This window comes from Saccostrea echinata, unplaced genomic scaffold (assembly GCF_033153115.1).
Source record: "Saccostrea echinata isolate AGI-Se365-2 ecotype Australia unplaced genomic scaffold, CSIRO_AGI_Sech_v1 ptg000028l, whole genome shotgun sequence".
NCBI classification, from domain to species: Eukaryota; Metazoa; Mollusca; class Bivalvia; order Ostreida; family Ostreidae; genus Saccostrea; species Saccostrea echinata.
This window is the reverse complement of record NW_026889777.1, coordinates 903359-916145: the sequence shown is the minus strand read 5'-3', so window position 1 is coordinate 916145 and position 12787 is coordinate 903359. Positions and strand designations below refer to the sequence as shown.

General features: G+C 33.7%; 1 protein-coding gene across 1 annotated transcript in view; it reads right to left on the bottom strand.

Moving 5' to 3' along the window:
- LOC133194001 (uncharacterized) overlaps positions 1–12787 on the bottom strand; it is a 163464-nt gene that overhangs the window by 89229 nt on the left and 61448 nt on the right. The window lies entirely within an intron of this gene.

Below are 12787 nucleotides of genomic sequence, written 5' to 3'. Positions count from 1 at the left end.
GGGGTGGGGTGGGGGTGGGGGGGGGTTAGGTGGTTGTTACCTTATCGAAAGTCAAAATCTTTAAACAATAAATCATTGACATCCAAATAAGGTACATATTTTGCTTTGCTTTTAAAGAAACCAATGTTGAGTTTGAAATCAGTATCAAGTGTCTCGGACATAAATTAGGTGCAGTCACTGGAATATTTAATGGAAGCGTTGTTGACTTTTTAGAGCTATCATTCATAAATTTGGAGACATAAAATGACTGTTTGTATATACATGTATTTGGAGAATGTAGTTTGAAATAAACGAAATGTTTTTATTCTGTTAGATATTCTATTTCCACCTACCAGGTTAATAGTAAATTGCAAAAAAGTACCCCCCCCCCCCGAAAAAAATCCGGAAATGTAAAAAAAAAAAATGTCGGAAATGAAAAAAAAATGCCGGGAATGCTGAGCATGATTCCGGAGATGCAAAGTTGCGGAGAGTTTCTGATCAGCCCTCCTATTTAGATAGCAGTTGATCGAAGATGTGCACCCCTCCTTCCGGGCGAGGAATTGCGTTTCAATTGCCTAAATGCCTTGGTGATGAAGGGATGGCAAATACAGTCACGGGTTAACTGTCCATCCACAATTTAAGGTGGCTGTCAAATGCGTCAAATTGCTCTCTTTCCTGTGCAATTACATGTGCATATACAATGTGGCTGGTGGAAGAATCCCATCAGACCACATCGTCGTCCCCTTCTGGACAGTTTACTTTGCCTAGAGTTTTTCATGGACTTCATCTTATTTCTAGTGTATGCAGTGTAGACATAAACGAACCTACAGTGTATATGTATATTCTAAACCTACATGCCATAGCGACTAATAATTAATGGATAGGTATTTAATAAGCTTATTCTGACAATATGAATGTACTCAAGGCGGTTCAAGGAATATTCCTAAGGGATCGAGCCTATACCCACTGAAAAACTAACAGCTAGCCCAGGAATTTGTTGACATATTAACTTCATAAATGACAAGGTGCCGGGCGCCCATGCATATGTTTATGTGTGCTAAAAAAGAGGGGGATTCTACTTACAAATATGCAATTGCTTTCTTCACTATGTAGATTTAATGGCCGTAACACTAAAAAGGAGGGTCAAACTCCCTGAACCCTCCCCTCCTCTATATTTGCACATGGTGTACGTGTTTTGTGTTTTCATTTTCAACTCTTTGTACATTTAAGTATTAATTCGATTCATTATCACCGGTTTTTGGTGCAAAATATTTGTTTTTTTTTTTAAAAAAAAGAGGGGGGGGGGGGGATTATATTGGCAATAATTAAAAAAAGCGAGGCCTTAAATGTCGACCCTTGTAGACATGAAATCGTCGCGGTTTGTAGACTTTGCCATGTTGTCTATAACATTGCTAATGATTAGAGAGATTCTAAGTGAAAGGTTACCGGAAGCATCAAAGCTACAATGATTTCACACGTGCACTTAGACGTCGAGAAAAGGGGGGGGGGATTCAAAAACGTAGATTGATTAAGATGGTTTATTTCCGTTCGATAAACAAACAAACAAACAAGTATAACAAGCATTCTGAGAGTATTGCATTAGCAATACTAGTCCCCTACCGGCAAGTGTAATGTGGTTCCCGTTAAGAATTGAAAATGCCATAATTCCGTCAAAAATCAATGAAGCGGAACGAAATGCAAACTTGATCTGTAACTCATCAAGATACACTCACATACCAAAAATCAGCTCAATATCTGCAAGCGTTTAGGAAAAAAGTGCGGAAAACCAAGTGGGACAGACTGACAGACAGACAGAGGGACAGACAGACATACGGACGGACGGACAGATTCAGAGGAAACCTATAGTCCCCTCCGGTTTCACCGGTAGGAGACTAATTATAAACATATCAATATGTTTTTAAACTGTTGACAGATCAAAACTTTCAATATACCAGTTCAATCTAGTGAAAACGCCAACATTGACAACTCATAAGACATGTCTATTATTTTGTATCCGTGTGCAGTTATTTCGTTAAGCCCTGTTTTGAAAAATATCAAACAGGTATCCAGTATACAGGTACTTGCAATCAAATTTTCCTGAATACCTTGTTTTTCTATACATTTTTGAAAATCAAATTGTCAATTCACAGACATAAGTGCAACACTGTTTCTTCTTTTTTTTTTATGAATGTTTAGAACGCTGAATTGATTATGAAATAATCTAAGTTGAAATTGATCTACATGAACATTTTACTTTCACTTTCAGCATGATTTTCTTTCTTTTTTTTTTTTTACTATTTTGTGTATGTGTATTCCGTGTGATTCACTGTGTAAAGCGAAAAATAACAGGTTTTATCTTTACGAAATTGAATTTGAATATAAAAAGAAATTAGATTAAACTAAAACGAAGAATTATTCTATGATCAAAACCCCTTTTCTCTGCAGCTGTACGAGTATATGAACTTCTGTCGTAATTTTATCGGTTCCTTCCGTCATTTTCTGTGCACGCTTTCCATCAAACAGTAACATTACAGATAAAATAAAATTTAAAAAAAAAAAATAAGGCAAGAAACTTTTCATTTGTGGAATTTGGTAAATTGTGGATCGAGGGCCCCACCTCACACACAATTGGAGGACTTTCAAATCACCAAGCCAATTGTTCCAGTGGTGAGCTTATTTAGCGTTAATAGAAAGACTTTGCTTGAGTCGCCCCGAAGTTTCGTCAAATAAATCATACGACTTGGACATATTAAAATGGGGAAAATATTCTTATTTTGCGAAATATTTTAGAATAGAAATACAGAATTTATTACCTAATCATTCATTATCATACCATCTAAACTTTACGCGTGATCAGAGCAGGAAACGTCAAAAACGAAATGTGCGTTAAAGTGCGTGATTGCGGGGTAAAGGTATATGCGTTAAAATGCGTTACTGCAGGGTAACGGTATATGCGTTAAAATGCGTGACTGCGGGGAAGGGGGTTAACTTTTGTTGTTTTATGTTCATTAAAAATTTTATAAGCATAGACTACATACACTTAACAAAACTTCTAAGTGTTCACTCTAATAAAAGTATTTATTTAAAAACTACAAGATAGAATGGTATGATATGTTCAAATTATTATAACCAACGAGTCTTCTCAACAATTGTTGAAAGAAAATCAATTATCACCGATGAAAACCAATGTACCGTGACGAAGCGTAAAAACAATAAATCTGTACTTTTTTTTGTGTGATCAGCATCTTTTTGTGACCATTTTCAATTTTTGAAAACTGGTTTAACTGAAAAACACAAAACATTGGCAAAATGACCATTGAGGAAGGAGGGAGAGCCGTTGGAATGTTGTTATCCGGATCATCCTTGTACCATGTTTTACTCACTTTTATTTTAGTGTTTATTTGTCCTTGATATTACTTTTAAAAATTAACAAGTATAAAAACCCATTTATACACATTTTTCTAGAGGTTCTGCGTCATTTTCATCGCCAACTTGTCACAATTTGAAAGTTTTGGACAAAATTTCATCAAACCGGAAGTGATCTGGATCTTCGTCTGAGGCCAACGTTTCGCATCACAACTGGGTTAAAAGTTTGTTACATTGTCCTGAAACAATTTTAGAAACATTAAAACAAACGACTTAAATGGTAAGAAAATGATAAGAAATGGGTGCTGGTGGCAGTCTAATATCATCTCAAACAGTCTGAATCATCCTTAAAGAGGTACACTTACGTGCGAAACGCCAAAGAATATTGACCAAAAGGTATCTGTGATGATGCACTGTCAAATTCCCGGATCTGAATCCTATTGAATACATTTGGGATTTTTGTAAGGAATGTCAAAGCACCCCCCCCCCTTCCACACAATTTCAACGGTTTAGAAAGATCCATGCAGTAGGTGTGGCAGCAGATGGGTCAATATCCTATTCAGGGGTACATGGTATCCATGAGAAAAGAATATGCCTTGCAGTAATTTAAGCGAGTGGTGGTCTTATTCCTTAGAGATTATTTTATGTGAATTTTCATTTTGAGGGTACATCATGTCCTTGACACTTTACTTAAAATTCTGACGAGATATTTACACCAAATTTACGCAACATTGAACTGAAATATGCATCATTAACCATGAATTAAAGAAATTATTTATTATATGCATTTGTTTTTTAAAACTTAAAAATGTTAGGTGAACACTTAGAAGTTTGGTTCAGAGTAATTTTAATTTTATGGCATCAGTCCACGAACTTTTCGAACAACCCTCGTATATACAATAGAAATCCATCGCAGCTCATTGCAGGCGAGAATACCTGTTAATGAGAAACAGAGAGTGAATAATTCTTGTCCTCGAAGAAAGTGTGCTATACTGGGGTATAGTTCTGCTTGACTGTGATTTAGTTACAATGAAATTTACGATTTGCTTTCTATTAATTGTGTTTTATATAAAGAATGAACATGCATAAAAGATAGATAATTGAAGGAAAAAACACAAGCCCCTATACAAAATAACAAGAGGCCCAAGGACCTTAACGTCACCCGAGTATAATACAGCACTCTAAAGGATCTATCACACAAAATTAGTTGATAGATGAAGCTATGTTGCCCAAGAATATCATAAATCTGGTAAAAATACCCTTATTGTAAAATATTAGACCCCAGGCGATCTCCTTGGGATTGTAGTTGGTTTTTCCAAGTCTTATAGGGATGATAATGAATGTAAAATATACAAATACAATGGACACTTGCCTAGTAAGTTATTCAACATATACAGATACGTTTTTGTCACTTGCCTAGTGCTACAATTCAGTACACAAATAGAGACTTGGCTTTACAACGTGGCTATTTTCCACTAGTCACTAACTACAACATGTCTCCTAGTCACCCTGCCTCTCTATGATTATTTGTTCACTTTGATAAAGAAAAAAAACAACAACTTTATCCAGTCTCTTGTCAACCATGACTTTACCTGACAATAACTTATCAATTGTCAAACAGGACACCATTGTATAAACATACTGAGTGTACAATTGGAACTGTTGCTACATGTATAAATAATGTCAATCTTTTATACTGCTTTCCAGGCAAGAATCCGACTTTGAGCATGCTTTACTCATTTAAACCAAACAGTCATTATTTTTTGTTTCTATATATATAACATTCTTTCTTGTATTCTCATTCAATCAAATACCCTGTTAATTAAATTATATAAAGATTTCTTGATTAACACATCTTAGCAAAGAGAGTGACTCTCATTTGCTTCACTTATAACAATTTTGTACTCTGTTTGCCTCCTAGTATATACCCAGGGGGCAGGGGGCATGCATTTCATAATTTTGAATTCCCTTTACTCATAGATGCTATACGCCATAATTTGTTGAAAACTGGTTCAGTGTTCCAAAAAAGCAAAAAATGTTTAATTGTTAACGCACGACGCACCATGCCGGACGAAAACAGATAGCAATAGGTCACCTGAGTAAACTCTGCGATGGTAATACTCAGTTGTTATACCAATCGAGCTATTCTGGCTATGAAAATTGCAGGAACAAATGTTAAATCAGGTTGTAAAAAACAGACTTCCTTATTTTTGTAGGTTTTTCGTGAATTTCGATCCTAAGGCAGAGTTGCCCCTAATAAAGTCTTACCTTAAATTATTCCTTACATCAAAACAGTAGAAAACGATTTTTTTTCCTTCCGGTAATGGCCGTGTGTGTTATACACGCTTGCTTAGGATGCTCCGTAGTAAAGGCAAGTGTCTATGTGTATTCGTGTAATGTGTGGCAGCTATGTTATGATATAGAATCCAGGTATATACAGTTGCCAGTTTATGAGAATTTTTAGACACGCAAAGTGCACAGTGTTGGTATGAACATGCAATATTCATGAGTCGAGCAGTGTGTGAATATTGGGTGGATAGTACTTATTTAAAACTCTTTCTAAAGTATCCACATCAGAGAGGTTGTCAGTTTGTGTGATTTTTTGTATATTTGAGCCATGTCAGCCCAAAACATTAATACCAGATCAACTAAGAATACAAATACTAGCAGATCAAAATCGGTAAACACAAGTATGAGTGAACATGAGAAACAATCCAGCCATGACGATGCTTTACGAAGAATAATGGCGGATCTTAAATCCCTCAAAGAAAGTGTTGGCAATACAGTAAATAAGGAAGATATTAAAAACGTTGTTGGCAAAATTGTGAGAGAGATTATATCCGATCACAAAAGAGAAATGGAAGATCTCATTGAGGAAAAAACAAAGTCCTAATGGGCGTTATTGATTCACAGAAATCTGAAATTGAGGAATTGAAAGATCAAATGCGGGTGATGTCTACAGAAAATGAAGAATTGAAAAAAGTTAGCCAGGTCAGCGATGATTAGGCCAACTGGAACGAAGAGTATTCCAGGACAAATAATGTGAACATTCACGGAGTGAAAGAATTACCCGAGGAAAATGTTAAGAAATTGGTACAAAATATCATCCGTGAAAATTCAGGTGTAGAAATAACGGATAACGACATTATGGCAATTCACAGGATTCCTGACAGAAAAGGATATCAGCGACCGATCTTAATGAAACTTAGGAACAATTCCTCAAAAGCCAGAATTATGAAACACCGTTCGACTGTGAAGAAAAATACTGAAAACGAAATCAGGCTAAGCGACGACGTGACACTGCTCAACGGCAAGCTTATCAACGAGTTGCTGGAACACGAACAAGTCAAAGCAGCCTGGTATTTCAACGGACATGTGTATGGACAAATTGGAGATGAAAGAGTCATGTTCGATATTTTTGACAAAATTGAAGAGAAAATAGCCAACTTGAATTAATGCGTTTCTTTTCCGGGAATAGCATTTCCGTTCATGTATACTTTGTTGTTTTTGGAACTTATGGCTCTCTAGACAACTTCCGGTTTACACTGTTGTGAGAGATTGAAGATCAGTAAGGACACTTGAATGTACATGTATTTGGAAAAAAAACGAGAGCTTGTTGTCATTACAATAGACTTTTTTATGCTTTGTTTCTTTCAGATGTTTTCTTTCTGTACTATCCTGTGCTTCTTTGCTATCTCTTTCTTCTCTATATATACATGCTTGCATGAAATTACCTGTTTTGGATCATCTTCCAGCAGGTCTCAAGAGTTTCTGCCTTTAAATTTTGATGGGGATTAAATTATTATCTGTTAATTGTCAAGGTTTAGGCGATATCACAAAGCGAAGAGATATTTTAACTACTTACGAAGTCTAAATTATAATATTTATTGTCTTCAAGACACACACTTCTCTAATGATGTAGAAAATGAGGTCAGAAACATGTGGGGATATCAATGTTATTTTAGTTCCTATACTTCGAACTCAAGAGGGGTGGCAATACTTTTCAATAATAATTTTGATTTTAAAATATGCACGGAAAAGGGTGATAAAGATGGAAACTATCATATTCTAAAAATATATATAGAGGGTCACGAGGTTGTTTTATGCACAATATATGGCCCAAATACTGATACACCAAATTTTTATGAAAATATTCAACAATCCATTGAAGAAATGAACTGTAACAGTGTCATATGGTGTGGAGATTTTAATTTAGTGTTAAATCCACAGCTGGACTGCTGTAATTATAAATCAATTAATAACCCAAAGGCTAGAGAAAAAGTATTAGAAATAATGGAAGGATATGGTTATGTAGATCCCTTTAGACAACTCCATGAAACACTTCGAAGGTACACATGGAGAAAAAAAATCCTTTTAAACAAAGTAAGTTAGACTTCTTTATAATGTCTGAGTCATTGCTACCTTCTCTTAATGCATGTACAGTCGAACCAAGTTACAGGTCCGATCATTCTATGATATCAATGATTTTAACTTTCAATGATTTTAAAAAGGGAAGGGGATTATGGAAATTAAACAATTCTTTACTTGGTGATAAGCAATACCTAGATTGTATCAGAAATGTTATTTCAAATGTGAAAAAGCAATATGCACTTCCTGTGTATGACCTTGATAATCTTGATACTATTCTAGATGAAAATCTATATTTTACCATTGATGATCAGTTATTTCTAGAAACTCTACTTATGGAAATAAGAGGGAAAAGTATTTCATATTCTGCATATATAAAAAAAGAAACAAGTCAATGAAGAAAAAGAATTATTAGAAGAAATTAAGGTATTAGAAGAAAATATTTCTGAGCACAATGTAGAGGAACTCAATGGAAAAAAGCAAAAATTGGAAAAACTTAGAAAATACAAACTTCAAGGAATGTATATAAGAAGTAGAGCAAAATGGGTGGAAGAAGGGGAAAAACCATCTCATTATTTTTGTACATGAAGTTTAGAATCAAGAAAGTTTACTAGTAAAATAATTCCCAAACTTGTTAAAGACAATGGGCAGATAACTCAAGAACAGTTGGAAATTTTGGATGAAACAAAGCAATTTTATGAAAACTTATACTCTACACCTAACACTGAGTTAAATGAATATGACTTAAATTCTGAGCTAAATTTCAAAGATATTCCCATGTTATCTTTAGATGAACGTGTGTCTTTAGAAGGTAAAATTACATTACAGGAGGCTTCTAAAACACTTAGCAAAATGAAGGCAAATAAATCACCAGGTTCTGACGGGTTCTCATCATAATTTTTTAAGGTCTTTTGGCGATATCTTGGAATTTTTGTTATCAGGTCAATTAACTACGCTTATGAAAATGATAGTCTGTCAATCACACAGAGACATGGAATTATTGTCATCTCCCTCGGGAGATGACACATTAAGTTTGAATCACCGGAAGTGAAGCCCTAGTGTAAGCTGCCATTGATAAGCTGGTGGTCTGGCAAAGGAACTGACGATGACACGATTTCTAAATATAGAGATGTAAACAAAATTGACCAAAGTCTGTCTTATTATTATTAAACAAAATGGTCCATCTTAAAGTAAAACTACACCAGTGTTCATTAAGAGTAATAGAGGTAGGACCACTTGGGTGGTGGTGGGTCTTCACGGTTTATACACATAAACATTGTATCTAGGCTATTGCGTAAAACGATGGTCAGCGCGCAGGGATCAATATACACAAAACATGGCATATTGAATGTATAAGCCAAGGCGTGGATCCAAGATTTACTGACGAAAGAAAACAGTGAAAACATATAAATAACAACTCACATTAAATGCATATATACAATGGCAAAAACTTTACTTTTATGTGCACTTTAGTCAATCGATAATTATGCCCTATATATATATATATATATGAAAAATAAAACAGAACTTATTCAAAATAAATAAATAATTTTCAAAGAAAAGAAATTTTACCTAAAAGCACAATTTAGGCAGAAACATAAATGTCTCTGGTTTAAGTAACTCAGTGCTGCAGGCATTGGAATAAAGATCATAAAGAATCATTATATGAGTATTTTAATTCTCGGATGTGTGCACTTTATTCTTTTTTATTTAAATTTACCCCTGTAGAAAAGTATAAGAAAAGTATAAATAGTTTTCTTTACCTGGCCCAGAATTTAAGAATTAATAAAGGAAGCAACTGTTATAATTTTCTTTATGCAATTCTAATTTGCTTTTTTTGTCAACGAGAAAAGGTAAAAAAAAATCATTCCTCGTATTCTTGAAATAAAGCCAAAACTTTAAATTTTAAATGTGTGTCTCATGGAACAGCCTATAAAATCAATGTTGGTAGATTAGGGTTCTTTTCGGTGTGTTAATACTTAATTTTAAATGGTAACGTTTTAATTTTATTACCTTTCTATGCTTTCTATGCATGATTTTTTCCCAGGAGCGTATACATGTACATGTACTTATATTATACATAATATAGCGATAGAACATGAATCTGCATGGGCAGCAGAGGGGCATGATGAGTGTCTCAATTTTTCCCTTGATATTCAAAGTGGCTCGATAATCAATCAAATCCCAGTGGCTCGATGGCCAAGTCACTTCAGAGGATACGATTGAGGAAAATAAGGAAAGTCTTGAGAATTAATTCAGATTCAGATTAATTTAAGTTGGCGCTTTAAAACTTCTTTGCTGCCGTAGTAGGCGGCTAAGATCTAAAGTCAAAAGGAACGCTAAGTTTTTATCCATCTTCTCTTTCGGAATAATTGTTAAAGCTATATATGGCGTATCTGAGCTAAAAAATAAAAATACGAGATTGGGTGTAACTAAACATGATATATGTTATTTACGTTGAAATTAAATTTTTCACCGATTTTGAACTTGAATAACCTCATGTTTCCATAGTTCGACTGATTAAAAAAAACAAACAAACCTGTGTCTGTTAATTAAAATCTGAATCGGTAAATAAATCGGTTTTTGTTTTAAATTTCTAATAGCTTTGAAACGTGCTTGATTCAGTGGTTAGAATTTTTTTCAGACATTATACAAAATATATTTAAACTGAATAAAGCATATTTACAACAGGTAAAATAATACAGGCACATAGCACCAAACATTGAAGAGGCGCACCCTTGACCCCTCTTCCACCTTTTGTTGCAGTATGGTACGTCAAATCATCAAATGAGAATGTATTATAATTCAAAATATGTTTGTCGGAAAAGTTGTAATCCCTCCTTCCCTTCCAAGAAATGAAAATGTTGAGTTTGGATAGCCCCTTTTTTCCCTTGTCAAAGATTGTTCAGATAAATCGTTGTTTTTTTTTTGTCCTCCACCCCCCCCCCCCCATTTTTTCAAAAGCGATACTACTGCCTGTAATAGCTGAGAAAATAATATAACATTCCACTGTTTATTCTGTGACATTAATGAAGCCAAAGAGATGACATTTCAGGCTTTCTGGAAAGCCAAACTTGTTACCCTTTTACCTAAAGGAGAAAAACCAAGACAATATATTAAAAACCGGCGTCCAATTACACTTTTAAATACTGTATATAAAATAGCCTCTGGTACCATTGCAAATAGATTAAAGATTTATTTGGATAAACTTATCAATCCTGATCAAACTGGTTTTATTTCTAACAGGTATATAGGGGAAACACTCGGCTAATTTATGATATAATACAGTATACTGAAGAGGAAGAAATTCCTGGTCTTCTACTACTTATTGATTTTGAAAAGCCTTTGATACTGTTTCATGGAATTTTTTACAAAAGACATTAACTTATTTTAAGTTTGGACCTGACATTCACAAATGGGTAAAATTATTTTATCATAACATTACTTCAGCTATTAATCAAGGTGGCAATCTCTCAGCATCCTTCAATATCCAAAGAGGCTGTAGACAAGGTGATCCTTTATCACCGTATATTTTTCTACTTTGTGCAGAAATTCTAGCTATACAAATAAGAGAAAATAAAAGGATTAAAGGAATTACTGTATGTAATAATGAAAAGAAAATTTCACAACTAGCTGATGATACCTCAGTTATCCTTGATGGTAGCAAGGAATCACTTTCAGAAACAATTAAAGTATTACAACATTTCTCTGAAATGTCTGGACTAAGAGTTAATTTTTCGAAAACTATTACAGTATGGATTGGATCTAAAAAATATAGTCAAGATATCCTTTCTAGAGATTGTAATTTGAAGTGGGGGACTAACAAATTCACATTACTTGGAATTAATTTTGATGTAGAACTTCAAAATATGTCTAAACTGAATTATCAGCCGAAGTTAAGTAGAATAAAATCAATCTTGCATCAATGAGAGAAAAGACACCTAATACCAATAGGAAAAATTACTGTTATTAAAACTTTGGTTTTGCCTCTTTTAAACCATATTTTTATGACAATTCCAAATCCAGATGACAACTTTTATAAAGAATTGGATAAACTGTTCTTTTCCTTCTTGTGGAACCACTCTCAACATAGAATAAAAAAGGATGTAATTGTTAAAAAATATGAAGATGGGGGATTAAAGATGATAAATGTAAAGGCTTTTATATCTTCTTTAAAATTATTTTGGATGAGAAAACTCTTATTGTCAAATAGAGGCCTGCATGATTTTATACCAAATCTAGATCTAAATAAAGTTACAACGTGCGGAAATGAATATATCAAAAATATAAAGAAATCACTGAAAAACAAATTTTATGTTGATGTATTTGATTCATGGATTGAGCTACATCATAAACAAAACCCAACTACAGTAACAGCAAACACTCCACTATTTTACAATCCTGACATTCTTGTGGGGGAAAAGTAATTCTTAATAAAACCATGTATCACTCTAATATCAGATACCTTAATGATCTTATTAATGAAGAGGGTTTGTTCCTGACTTATGAATCTGTTTGTGATATTTATCCTCAAGTGAAAACTATTTTTCTAGAATACATGAGTGTTATAAGTGCTCTTAAGGCGTGGATGAAAAAAGTTAATTTTGAAGAAAATGTTACTAATTCACAAAACCCTCTGGTTATGTCAAATATATATACCCTTCTAGAATGCAAAAAATCAGGGCAATTTTGTAATCTTCTCAATCATAATAGTACAAAACCTACTGGTAAAAGAAAGTGGAATGAAACATTTGAATTGAATGACAAATAATGGAAAATGATTTTTAAACTGCCTTTTAAAGTTACAAATAATTGAAAACTGCAATGGTTTCAGTATCGAATTTTGAACAGAATTTTAGCTCATATTTATTTAAAATCACAGAAAATAAGAATTGTACATTCTGTCAGGTGGAAGAAGAAACAATTGAACATTTGCTTTGGGAGTGTGATAGTGTACAATATTTTTTAAGAGAATTTGAAGATTACTTTGAAAATAAAACTAATCTTCAAATATCAATACCAAAAAATAATTTTATTTTGAGGTTCTTGGATGAAAAAAAAAGATACCAAATAA